General features: G+C 43.0%; 3 pseudogenes; all 3 read right to left on the bottom strand.

Moving 5' to 3' along the window:
• Positions 1-1,084: 1,084 nt before the first annotated feature.
• Positions 1,085-2,530, bottom strand: LOC137284602 (arylsulfatase B pseudogene; annotated as a pseudogene).
• A 3,107-nt stretch (positions 2,531-5,637) lies between these two features.
• LOC137284458 (arylsulfatase I pseudogene) lies at positions 5,638-7,234 on the bottom strand (annotated as a pseudogene).
• Positions 7,235-10,800: 3,566 nt separating this feature from the next.
• LOC137284563 (arylsulfatase I pseudogene) lies at positions 10,801-12,231 on the bottom strand (annotated as a pseudogene).
• Between the last annotated feature and the right edge of the window lie 220 nt (positions 12,232-12,451).

Here is a 12,451-nt window from a genome sequence, read left to right as displayed (position 1 = left end):
ACTAAATGATTGTCCTCATTGGTGGCAAACACCTGTCTCTACCTGGTGGTAAAAAACCACTCAGGCTGAGAAGTTTTCAGCCAACCCTCGTAAGTAATGTCCTGCCAGCAGGGTTGCATTGCTGGTGGTGCAGGCGTTGACGAAGAGGTTGATGATGAAAAAACTGTTGTTGATGCTTTTGGTGCCGCTGAAGATGTAGCTGACACCGCTGATGCAGTTGACACAGCTAATGTTCTGGACGATGTTGTGGCTGTGGTCAGAGATGGTGATGTTGGGAAAGGTGAAACCTGCTCCTTGATCAAACTGGTCAATCGCAGCCTTGGATTACTGCGTAGAATAAATTGTTTTTCGGTATAGAACGGGTAATGCAGGCAGCACACGTGCAGGGCATGGGTACCGCGTGAGGAGCATGTGCATTGCACGTGTAAGGCGAAGCGTCAGCTGCCAGTCTCATCCCAGATGATTTTCATCAGTATACCAAATATTGATATTACATCTCGATTATGTCTTCAGTAGGTTAATATGTTAGATAAAGCATGACCCAGGGCATTACGGAAAAGAAAGTAAGGGTCATGCCTATTTTTTTGCTATTTTTCCTATTCAGCAAGTGACAATGGTCCCCAGAAAGGTGATCAACTTTCAAGTACTTCCGATAGTGTTACTGTAACACTAATATAATTTTAGGATTACATGATAGTTTTAAATCTATACCTTTGATATTTTAGTTGTTTGAGTTTCTTTTTCTTTTGATAGTTTGATAACTTATGCAACAACTGATTGCAATTCATCTGTCGGGTTTTGCGCCTAAAGGACTGTAGCATGTGTTGTTGCATTCTGTTTCAGTGGCTCATTCACTTAAACACTTAAAACTACAGGAAGGCTCATAAATGTTCCTTGGCAGGTAGGCGGCAGTTCCAAAGATGTCATGGTAGGATCTCAGGTGGACCCTTGTCTCTGTATGTGAGATGCAGTTATCGCATACATGTATTTATCTTTCGTATTCACTACAACCCTATATCAATATGCCAAACTGCTATCTTAGCAATGCGTCACTTTATTTACATTTCCCTGCTATCTTACATAACTAACACCAACCGGGACTCCAGACACCATTGAAGTTGGCCGGGTTAGATCGAGGGTCAGAGGGTGGGTCCATCGCAGGCACCCGAGTTCCATTCTTCAGGGCCAGCATCTGCAAGAGAAAATTGACGAGGGTGGGGTTGTCCTTAGCGATGTCGTGGTGCTCCGTGGGATCGGCACGGATGTTGAACAGCATGACACTTGGAAGGGGAGAGCCGTCCATGACGGGGATCCCTATGTTTGACCCTGCAGGAGGATACCAACCAGAGTACCCAGGGCTACCAACGATCAGCTTCAGGTCTCCCCACCTGAGAGCTGCGGCATAGTGGTCGTCGTAGATGTTGTAGATAAATTCATTCCTTACGCTGCTGCCTCCGTTCAGGATCATGTCGACCTGACTCATCCCGTCGATATCCAGTAGGCTGGAGTCACCCCCAGCTATGTCCAGTAACGTTGGGTACCAGTCCACGGCATGGAAGAGACCAGGATGAGTGTAGCCTCTCTTCTTCAGAAGAGTCTTACTGTAAACGAAGCCAACTCCCCTGGTGCCTCCCTCCCATAATGTGGCTTTCCCACCCCTCAGAGGCCAGTTATTAGCTCCATGTGTGGGAGGACCGCCATTATCCGTTGTAAACACAAGAAGCAAATTGTCCATAAATCCAAGGTTCTCCAGAACAGTGGTGATGTTGTACACGGCATCGTCCAAAGCACTCACCATACCACTGTAAACCATCCTGTTCAAATCATGAATGTGACTGTAGCGATCAGAATATTTAGCAGGCACTTGCAGTGGTCCATGTACATCTTGAAACGGCAGGTACAGATACATGGGCTTGGATTTGTCATGGTTCATTATGATATCGATGGCTCTTTTCACAAACACATACGTGGAGTATTCCCCTTGTGCGTCCTTGTAGACATCTGTCATGTTCCTGAAGTCATATCCATAGTAATCGGTCACTTCATCCCTGACATGTGTGAAATAGTCCTCCATACCTGCATAGTAGCCCATGAAGGTGTCAAAACCTCTGTAGGTGGGTGTGTACTTCCAGTTACAGAAGCCGAGGTGCCACTTGCCGACTATGTGGGTATCATAGCCCAGGGTCTTCAGCCTCTGTGGGATGGTGATTATGTCCGCCGGCATGTACTTGGGCTGCTCTATGAACACCACACGATCCTGGAGCCCCGTGTGGTAGGGGAACTTGCCCGACATGAAACAGTTTCTAGACGGGGAACACAACGGCTGGACGTAGGAGGAGTTGAGGATGACGCCGTCACGGGCGAGGCGGTCAAGTGTCGGCGTCTGGATGTCGGGGTTGATCCAGCCAACGTCATTCCAGCCAAGGTCATCTGCCACGATGAAGACAATGTGTGGTTTGTCAGCAGCAATGCTAGATCTTAACAACGTAAGGACTAGAACAGCGATTACAGCTGAAAGAGTCATGGTCATGAAGTAATAAAAGTGCGTGTAACGAGATTATATAATTATATACCTCATGACACACACTAATCTATGTCACCTTCAAGGTCAACATCTGTCTCTCTCACGTAAGGCCACATTCCATTTGCATGGGTACATTCATGTCATTTCATTCTCGTTGATATGGGACACTGGCGTCCATAAACATGTTTCATGTTCTTCTTTCATATAACTGTATCATGTCGACAAATACAAAATCTCAGTCTTCACGCAGAATTCGTGAGTTGTAGACGAAAGGACAGTGTGGGCATGGTTTTATGTCTTGATTAGTTCTGCAGTTGTAAGTGGTTCTGATATTCAGGTGACAAAAGCTGTAAGCAGGTGAAGCAGCTGTCAGTGGATTTGACCACCACGTGACTCTCACGCAACATAGTTGGTCCTAGGTTCTTGAAAGGCATGTAGAAGTTGGTATACATGAATAAGACAAAACGTTATGGAGGTCAACTTCTTCTTTCTTGTTCTCACAACGTTTACACGACCAATAGAACATTCACAATAGTATCGGAATTGTCACGAGTAGGTAGTAGCAGCCAGGTATTATTGGTCTCATCGTGCATTGGGACATAGTAAATCATGGAAATCACTCAGAGGGAGGCCAACTAGAGAATTGAATTCACAGCGACATGTCACCCTGGATGGGCTCTTTTAGGGGGAAAGGTTAGAGCCCCATGGCACGTCATCATGTAGTCAGGAGGGAGGATGGGACACGGGTCCTGGTGAAGAGCAAACCTCATCATCTTTGGTTGTATTCTTTAATTTTCAGAGATCATTGTAAATGAGCAGTCCGGGAACGTAGCAATCTAACGTGAACACTTGAAATACATTAGTATACCAAGTAGACCATTTCAAACTAACAATTCACCTCATACCCAGGAGTTGCGTTTAAAGAAATCAAGTCAAAGATTAGATAAGACCCAAATATGTTGTTGAATGCCTTATCACAGTTTTATGAAAAACACTTCGCAAAATGAAACGAGTACAATGGCGTAAAATACACTTCTTGTTTCATTGCCACAACTTCTGTAACCATGTGTTCTCGCATGTTCTATATCCCGGCTTATATGTAGCTGTGGTAATCATTATGCGACAATGAAACGGGTTAAAACATTATAGATTTGACATGCAGTGAAAGGCAGCTGTGTGCTATACTTGGGTTATAGTACTAACGTTAGACAGAACGATCTGGAAGGTCTTACAGGGAGTTTATTCCGTGATTATCTGCATTGGAGAATATTCTAGAAATTATAAGGCATATATTAGGTAGATAAAGGGTGTTAACAATAAAGACACATTCCCAATGTTGTTAACAGGTAAGATATCACCAAAACTGACTTGATTTTACCATATTTGATACTGCAAGACTTTTGAAATTTCGTTAATAAAGATACCTTGAATAATGTATTGTCTTTGATTAAAAACTAAACAGTTGATTTGTTATCATTGTGCATTTCCTCACACATAGCAGGGTTTGTTGTCACCTTCACACAAGTACTTATTTGTTAATTAAAATTCTTGATATATTGTGATTTTATTTCAGGTAATAAGAACTTAAGTCCTGTGACATCAACGCAGACAAGTATCATGATACCGGTGGTCTCATGACAGAGCTTGTATGCTTGTTGCTAGTCAACCGAAGTAAGAGATCTGAGCTTAAACATGGACACCTCTCGCAGACAAAGTATTTCATGGACAATCAGTGGATTAATGTTCAGTAAGTAAACAATTATAGCATCAAGCACAAACATACAGATGACATGTGGGTGTGATGTTGACGTTCTCCGGAATTTGTCTCTTACGCACCGTTGGCTATTTTGGATCATGAACTATGGAGAATCTTTTAATAATATCAGTTCTCATTAAGTTATTGCATTTTTAAAAGACTCACATTTGTTAAATGATTTGTAAATAAATAGGTAGTTTATGAATGAAAGTTTGATTTAGTCACTCGGGTTGTCAGTGACTGTATCCTCTAGAGGAGTTCTAGCACGGTAGATTATTGCACGTATGTCCAAAAACATTCAAAGTAAATTTACACTCTCCATCTTTTAATCGTAGAATATTTGTCTTTTTGATATCTGCTAGATTAGTTAAAACTGCTAAAAGCTGAAGGGATGAAAGTAGAGCCCATGCAGGTAGCCAATATACTGTAAGTTCTCATGGTACCTGGTATGGTGATCTACCTTCAGTTGCTGGAAATCTTTAACCTGTTGTTTCTGGTTAAAATTTTTAGATTTATTTACTAGTTTTAAATGGATATCTGTGATCCACTGGTTGTTTTACTGTCCTTCGTCAACGGGGTTTTAATTTCTAATGTTATTGATCTACAGTACAATTATTAATTTTTTTAGGCACGAAAGGACTGAAATACTGTCAATGTGACGATAAATATTTACTGATTCACTCACGTACCGATGGCAACAACTGCTGCGGGTACTGTCGATGCAATGCAATTTTGAATCCGTTACTCAGCTTTACGTGCATTTCCAGTGAGACATATGATAATTCAGGATGCTTTAAGGCCATAGCTACTACACAATTAGAAGGGAATCATTCACTTTACACAACATATATGTGTCCGCACAAGCACATGAACTGCTTCCTCCAAGGAATCATGAAACTAACAGAAAGCTTGGACAATGTAAAACTGGTGACCAAGATTGGACAATATTGAAGATCTCATGCTGACAATTATATTTTTCACCCAGATGAAATATATGACAATTCCATTTATGAATATGGTCCTTTTTGTGACGTCTACTTCTTAAAACAATTCTCTCCTACTGTTAAAGATAGAAACTTGCGCAAAGATGTGCATGAAACTCCGTAAAATGTTTAGTTTGCACCATTCACATTTTTTTTGACACTTTCAGTTCTTTGAGCAATGACAGTTCCAATGGCGAGATACGTCCCCTACCAATTCTGCCAAGTGTGACGTTCGATGATTTAAGTTCAATTATTTGAAAATTGTCTCACTCATGGGATGCACTTTTGTAGTGCAAAAAGAGTATTACCAGTTCACAATTATTTGATGGAAATCAAATATCGTATGCATAAATGGGTTAATTCAACTTCACACATTCACTGACACAAGATTTATTGGCCTATAATCACTGGTACAAAAGAGACATTAAGTCAGATTTAAACGGATTATTGAGTCAATAAGGCAAGTGATATCTCGATTACATGTCACCCTGGATCAGATGGTCACATGACTGCTTTCGAGAACCTCTAGCACCACCCAGGACTCCAGGCACCATTGAAGTTGGCCGGGTTAGATCGAGGGTCAGAGGGTGGGTCCATCGCAGGCACCCGAGTTCCATTCTTCAGGGCCAGCATCTGCAGGAGGAAGTTGACGAGGGTGGGGTTGTCCTTGGCGATGTCGTGGTGCTCCGTGGGGTCGGCACGGATGTTGAACAGCATAACGCTGTCACGTGAAGAGTCGTCCATGACGGGGACGTCTAAGTCAGACCCAGCAGGAGGATACCACCCAGAGTACCCAGGGCTACCAACGATCAGCTTCAGGTCTCCCCACCTGAGAGCTGCGGCATAGTGGTCGTCGTAGATGTTGTAGACAAATTCATTCCTTACGCTGCTGCCTCCGTTCAGGATCATGTCGACCTGACTCATCCCGTCGATATCCAGTAGGCTGGAGTCACCCCCAGCTATGTCCAGTAACGTTGGGTACCAGTCCACAGCATGGAAGAGACCAGGATGAGTGTAACCTCTCTTTTTCAGAAGAGTCTTACTGTAAACGAAGCCAACTCCCCTGGTGCCTCCCTCCCATAATGTGGCTTTCCCACCCCTCAGAGGCCAGTTATTAGCTCCATGTGTGGGAGGACCGCCATTATCCGTTGTAAACACAAGAAGCAAATTGTCCATGAATCCAAGGTTCTCCAGAACAGTGGTGATGTTGTACACGGCATCGTCCAAAGCACTCACCATACCACTGTAAACCATCCTGTTCAAATCATGAATGTGACTGTAGCGATCAGAATATTTAGCAGGGACCTGTAGTGGAATATGCACAGCTTGAAACGGCAGGTACAGATACATGGGCTTGGATTTGTCATGGTTCATTATGATACCGATGGCTCTTTTCACAAACACATACGTGGAGTATTCCCCTTGTGCGTCCTTGTAGACATCTGTCATGTTCCTGAAGTCATATCCGTAGTAATCGGCCGATTCATCCCTGACGTGTGTGAAATAGTCCTCCATACCTGCATAGTAGCCCATGAAGGTGTCAAAACCTCTGTAGGTGGGTGTGTACTTCCAGTTACAGAAGCCGAGGTGCCACTTGCCGACTATGTGGGTATCATAGCCCAGGGTCTTCAGCCTCTGTGGGATGGTGATTATGTCCGCCGGCATGTACTTGGGCTGCTCTATGAACACCACACGATCCTGGAGCCCCGTGTGGTAGGGAAACTTGCCCGACATGAAGCAGTTTCTAGACGGGGAACACAACGGCTGGACGTAGGAGGAGTTGAGGATGACGCCGTCACGGGCGAGGCGGTCAAGTGTCGGCGTCTGGATGTCGGGGTTGATCCAGCCAACGTCATTCCAGCCAAGGTCATCTGCCACGATGAAGACAATGTGTGGTTTGTCAGCAGCAATGCTAGATCTTAACAACGTAAGGACTAGAACAGCGATTACAGCTGAAAGAGTCATGGTCATGAAGTAATAAAAGTGCGTGTAACGAGATTATATATATACCTCATGACACACACTAATCTATGTCACCTTCAAGGTCAACATCTGTCTCTCTCACGTAAGGCCACATTCCATTTGCATGGGTACATTCATGTCATTTCATTCTCGTTGATATGGGACACTGGCGTCCATAAACATGTTTCATGTTCTTCTTTCATATAACTGTATCATGTCGACAAATACAAAATCTCAGTCTTCACGCAGAATTCGTGAGTTGTAGACGAAAGGACAGTGTGGGCATGGTTTTATGTCTTGATTGGTTCTGCAGTTGTAAGTGGTTCTGATATTCAGGTGACAAAAGCTGTAAGCAGGTGAAGCAGCTGTCAGTGGATTTGACCACCACGTGACTCTCACGCAACATAGTTGGTCCTAGGTTCTTGAAAGGCATGTAGAAGTTGGTATACATGAATAAGACAAAACGTTATGGAGGTCAACTTCTTCTTTCTTGTTCTCACAACGTTTACACGACCAATAGAACATTCACAATAGTATCGGAATTGTCACGAGTAGGTAGTAGGCAGCCAGGTATTATTGGTCTCATCGTGCATTGGGACATAGTAAATCATGGAAATCACTCAGAGGGAGGCCAACTAGAGAATTGAATTCACAGCGACATGTCACCCTGGATGGGCTCTTTTAGGGGGAAAGGTTAGAGCCCCATGGCACGTCATCATGTAGTCAGGAGGGAGGATGGGACGCGGGTCCTGGTGAAGAGCAAACCTCATCATCTTTGGTTGTATTCTTTAATTTTCAGAGATCATTGTAAATGAGCAGTCCGGGAACGTAGCAATCTAACGTGAACACTTGAAATACATTAGTATACCAAGTAGACCATTTCAAACTAACAATTCACCTCATACCCAGGAGTTGCGTTTAAAGAAATCAAGTCAAAGATTAGATAAGACCCAAATATGTTGTTGAATGCCTTATCACAGTTTTATGAAAAACACTTCGCAAAATGAAACGAGTACAATGGCGTAAAATACACTTCTTGTTTCATTGCCACAACTTCTGTAACCATGTGTTCTCGCATGTTCTATATCCCGGCTTATATGTAGCTGTGGTAATCATTATGCGACAATGAAACGGGTTAAAACATTATAGATTTGACATGCAGTGAAAGGCAGCTGTGTGCTATACTTGGGTTATAGTACTAACGTTAGACAGAACGATCTGGAAGGTCTTACAGGGAGTTTATTCCGTGATTATCTGCATTGGAGAATATTCTAGAAATTATAAGGCATATATTAGGTAGATAAAGGGTGTTAACAATAAAGACACATTCCCAATGTTGTTAACAGGTAAGATATCACCAAAACTGACTTGATTTTACCATATTTGATACTGCAAGACTTTTGAAATTTCGTTAATAAAGATACCTTGAATAATGTATTGTCTTTGATTAAAAACTAAACAGTTGATTTGTTATCATTGTGCATTTCCTCACACATAGCAGGGTTTGTTGTCACCTTCACACAAGTACTTATTTGTTAATTAAAATTCTTGATATATTGTGATTTTATTTCAGGTAATAAGAACTTAAGTCCTGTGACATCAACGCAGACAAGTATCATGATACCGGTGGTCTCATGACAGAGCTTGTATGCTTGTTGCTAGTCAACCGAAGTAAGAGATCTGAGCTTAAACATGGACACCTCTCGCAGACAAAGTATTTCATGGACAATCAGTGGATTAATGTTCAGTAAGTAAACAATTATAGCATCAAGCACAAACATACAGATGACATGTGGGTGTGATGTTGACGTTCTCCGGAATTTGTCTCTTACGCACCGTTGGCTATTTTGGATCATGAACTATGGAGAATCTTTTAATAATATCAGTTCTCATTAAGTTATTGCATTTTTAAAAGACTCACATTTGTTAAATGATTTGTAAATAAATAGGTAGTTTATGAATGAAAGTTTGATTTAGTCACTCGGGTTGTCAGTGACTGTATCCTCTAGTGGAGTTCTAGCAATGTAGATTATTGCACGTATGTCCAAAAACATTCAAAGTAAATTTACACTCTCCATCTTTTAATCGTAGAATATTTGTCTTTTTGATATCTGGCTAGATTAGTTAAAACTGCTAAAAGCTGAAGGGATGAAAGTAGAGCCCATGCAGGTAGCCAATATACTGTAAGTTCTCATGGTACCTGGTATGGGGATCTACCCTCAGTTGCTGGAAATCTTTAACCTGTTGTTTCTGGTTGAAATGTTTTACACTTATTTACTAGTTTTAAATGGATATCTATGATCCACTGGTTGTTTTACTGTCCTTCGTCAACGGGGTTTTAATTTCTAATGTTATTGATCTACAGTACAAGTATTAATTGTTTTAGGCACGAAAGGATTGAAATACTGTCAATGTGACGATAAATATTTACTGATTCACTCACGTACCGATGGCAACAACTGCTGCGGGTACTGTCGATGCAATGCAATTTTGAATCCGTTACTCAGCTTTACGTGCATTTCCAGTGAGACATATGATAATTCAGGATGCTTTAAGGCCATAGCTACTGCACAATTAGAAGGGAATCATTCACTTTACACAACATATATGTGTCCGCACAAGCACATGAACTGCTTCCTCCAAAGAATCATGAAACTAACAGAAAGCGTGGATAATGTAAAACTGGTGACCAAGATTGGACAATATTGAAGATCTCAGACCCGTGAAGGTCCCGGGGTAGAATAGGCCTTCAGCAACCCATGCTTGCCGTAAAAGGCGACTATGCTTGTCGTAAGAGGCGACTAACGGGATCGGGTGGTCAGGTTCGCTGACTTGGTTGACATATGTCATAGGTTCCCAATTGCCCAGATCGATGCTCATGTTGTTGATCACTGGATTGTCTGGTGAAGACTTGATTATTTACAGACCGCCGCCATATAGCTGGAATATTGCTGAGTGCGGCGTAAAACTAAACTCACTCACTCACTCACTCATTGAAGATCTCATGCTGACAATTATATTTTTCACCCAGATGAAATTTTTAAGATATGATATGATAATTCCATTTGTGAATATGGTCCTTTTTGTGACGTCTACTTCTTAAAACACTTCCTCCCTACTGTTAAAGATATAAACTTGCGCAAAGATGTGCATGAAACTCCGTAAAATGTTTAGTTGCACCATTCACATTTTTTTACACTTTCAGTTCTTTGAGCAATGACAGTTCCAATGGCGAGATACGTCCCCTACCAATTCTGCCAAGTGTGACGTTCGATGATTTAAGTTCAATTATTTGAAAACTGTCTCACTCATGGGATGCACTTTTGCAGTGCAAAAAGAGTATGGAAAAAATTATTTACCAGTTCACAATTATTTGATGGAAATCGAATACCGTGTTCATAAATGGGTTAGTTCATCTTCACAATTCACTGACACAAGATTTATTAGCCTATAATCACTGGTACAAAAGAGACATTAAGTCAGATTTAAACGGATTATTGAGTCAATAAGGCAAGTGATATCTCGGTTACATGTCACCCTGGATCAGATGGTCACATGACTGCTTTCGAGAACCTCTAGCACCACCCAGGACTCCAGGCACCATTGAAGTTGGCCGGGTTAGATCGAGGATCAGAGGGTGGGTCCATCGCAGGCACCCGAGTTCCATTCTTCAGGGCCAGCATCTGCAGGAGGAAGTTGACGAGGGTGGGGTTGTCCTTGGCGATGTCGTGGTGCTCCGTGGGGTCGGCACGGATGTTGAACAGCATAACGCTGTCACGAGAAGAGTCGTCCATGACGGGGACGCCAGCAGGAGGGTACCACCCAGAGTACCCAGGATCACCAACGATCAGCTTCAGGTCTCCCCATCTCAGAGCTGCGGCATAGTGGTCGTCGTAGATGTTGTAGACAAATTCATTCCTTACGCTGCTGCCTCCGTTCAGGATCATGTCGACCTGACTCATCCCGTCGATATCCAGTAGGCTGGAGTCACCCCCAGCTATGTCCAGTAACGTTGGGTACCAGTCCACAGCATGGAAGAGACCAGGATGAGTGTAGCCTCTCTTCTTCAGAAGAGTCTTACTGTAAACGAGGCCAACTCCCCTGGTGCCTCCCTCCCATAATGTGTTTTTCCCACCCCTCAGAGGCCAGTTATTACCGCCAGCAAAGGGAAGACCACCATTGTCCGTTGTAAACACAAGAAGCAAATTGTCCATAAATCCAAGGTTCTCCAGAACAGTGGTGATGTTGTACACGGCATCGTCCAAAGCACTCACCATACCACTGTAAACCATCCTGTTCAAATCATGAATGTGACTGTAGCGATCAGAATATTTAGCAGGCACTTGCAGTGGTCCATGTACATCTTGAAACGGCAGGTACAGATACATGGGCTTGGATTTGTCATGGTTCATTATGATATCGATGGCTCTTTTAACAAACACATACGTGGAGTATTCCCCTTGTGCGTCTTTGTAGACATCGGTCATGTTCCTGAAGTCATATCCGTAGTAATCAGTCACCCTGTCCCTGACATGTGTAAAATGGTCCTCCGTACCACCATAGTAGCCCATAAACGTATCAAACCCTCTGTAGGTAGGTGTGTACTTCCAGTTACAGAAGCCGAGGTGCCACTTGCCGACTATGTGGGTATCATAGCCCAGGGTCTTCAGCCTCTGTGGAATTGTGATTATGTCCGCTGGCATGTACTTAGGCTGCTCTATGAACACCACACTATCCTGGAGCCCCGTGTGGTAGGGGAACTTGCCCGACATGAAACAGTTTCTAGACGGGGAACACAACGGCTGGACGTAGGAGGAGTTGAGGATGACGCCGTCACGGGCGAGGCGGTCAAGTGTCGGCGTCTGGATGTCGGGGTTGATCCAGCCAACGTCATTCCAACCAAGGTCATCTGCCACGATGAAGACGATGTGTGGTTTGTCAGCAGCATCCGTGCTGCTGAAACAAGAGACGACTACAGCAGCGAGCAGAACAGCGTAAAGCGCCATGACAAAGAGGCAAACTGTCTACATGTACCGAGATAATGGCATACCTTGTGACATTTCACTGAGGTCAATATATGTCTCACACTATAAGAACATGTTAAATGGGCAAGGCTTTATTCTTATCACTATTTTGTCCTTGTATGAAAGCGCATTTATGAAATAATTTAAAGCATGTATATATATTCGTTGCGTCATTTCGGTGATTCTAAATGATCCATCTACT

Source organism: Haliotis asinina, chromosome 5 (genome assembly GCF_037392515.1).
Source record: "Haliotis asinina isolate JCU_RB_2024 chromosome 5, JCU_Hal_asi_v2, whole genome shotgun sequence".
Lineage (NCBI taxonomy): Eukaryota > Metazoa > Mollusca > Gastropoda > Lepetellida > Haliotidae > Haliotis > Haliotis asinina.
Note: the sequence above shows the minus strand (reverse complement) of the source record. Positions and strands in the feature narration are given on the sequence as shown.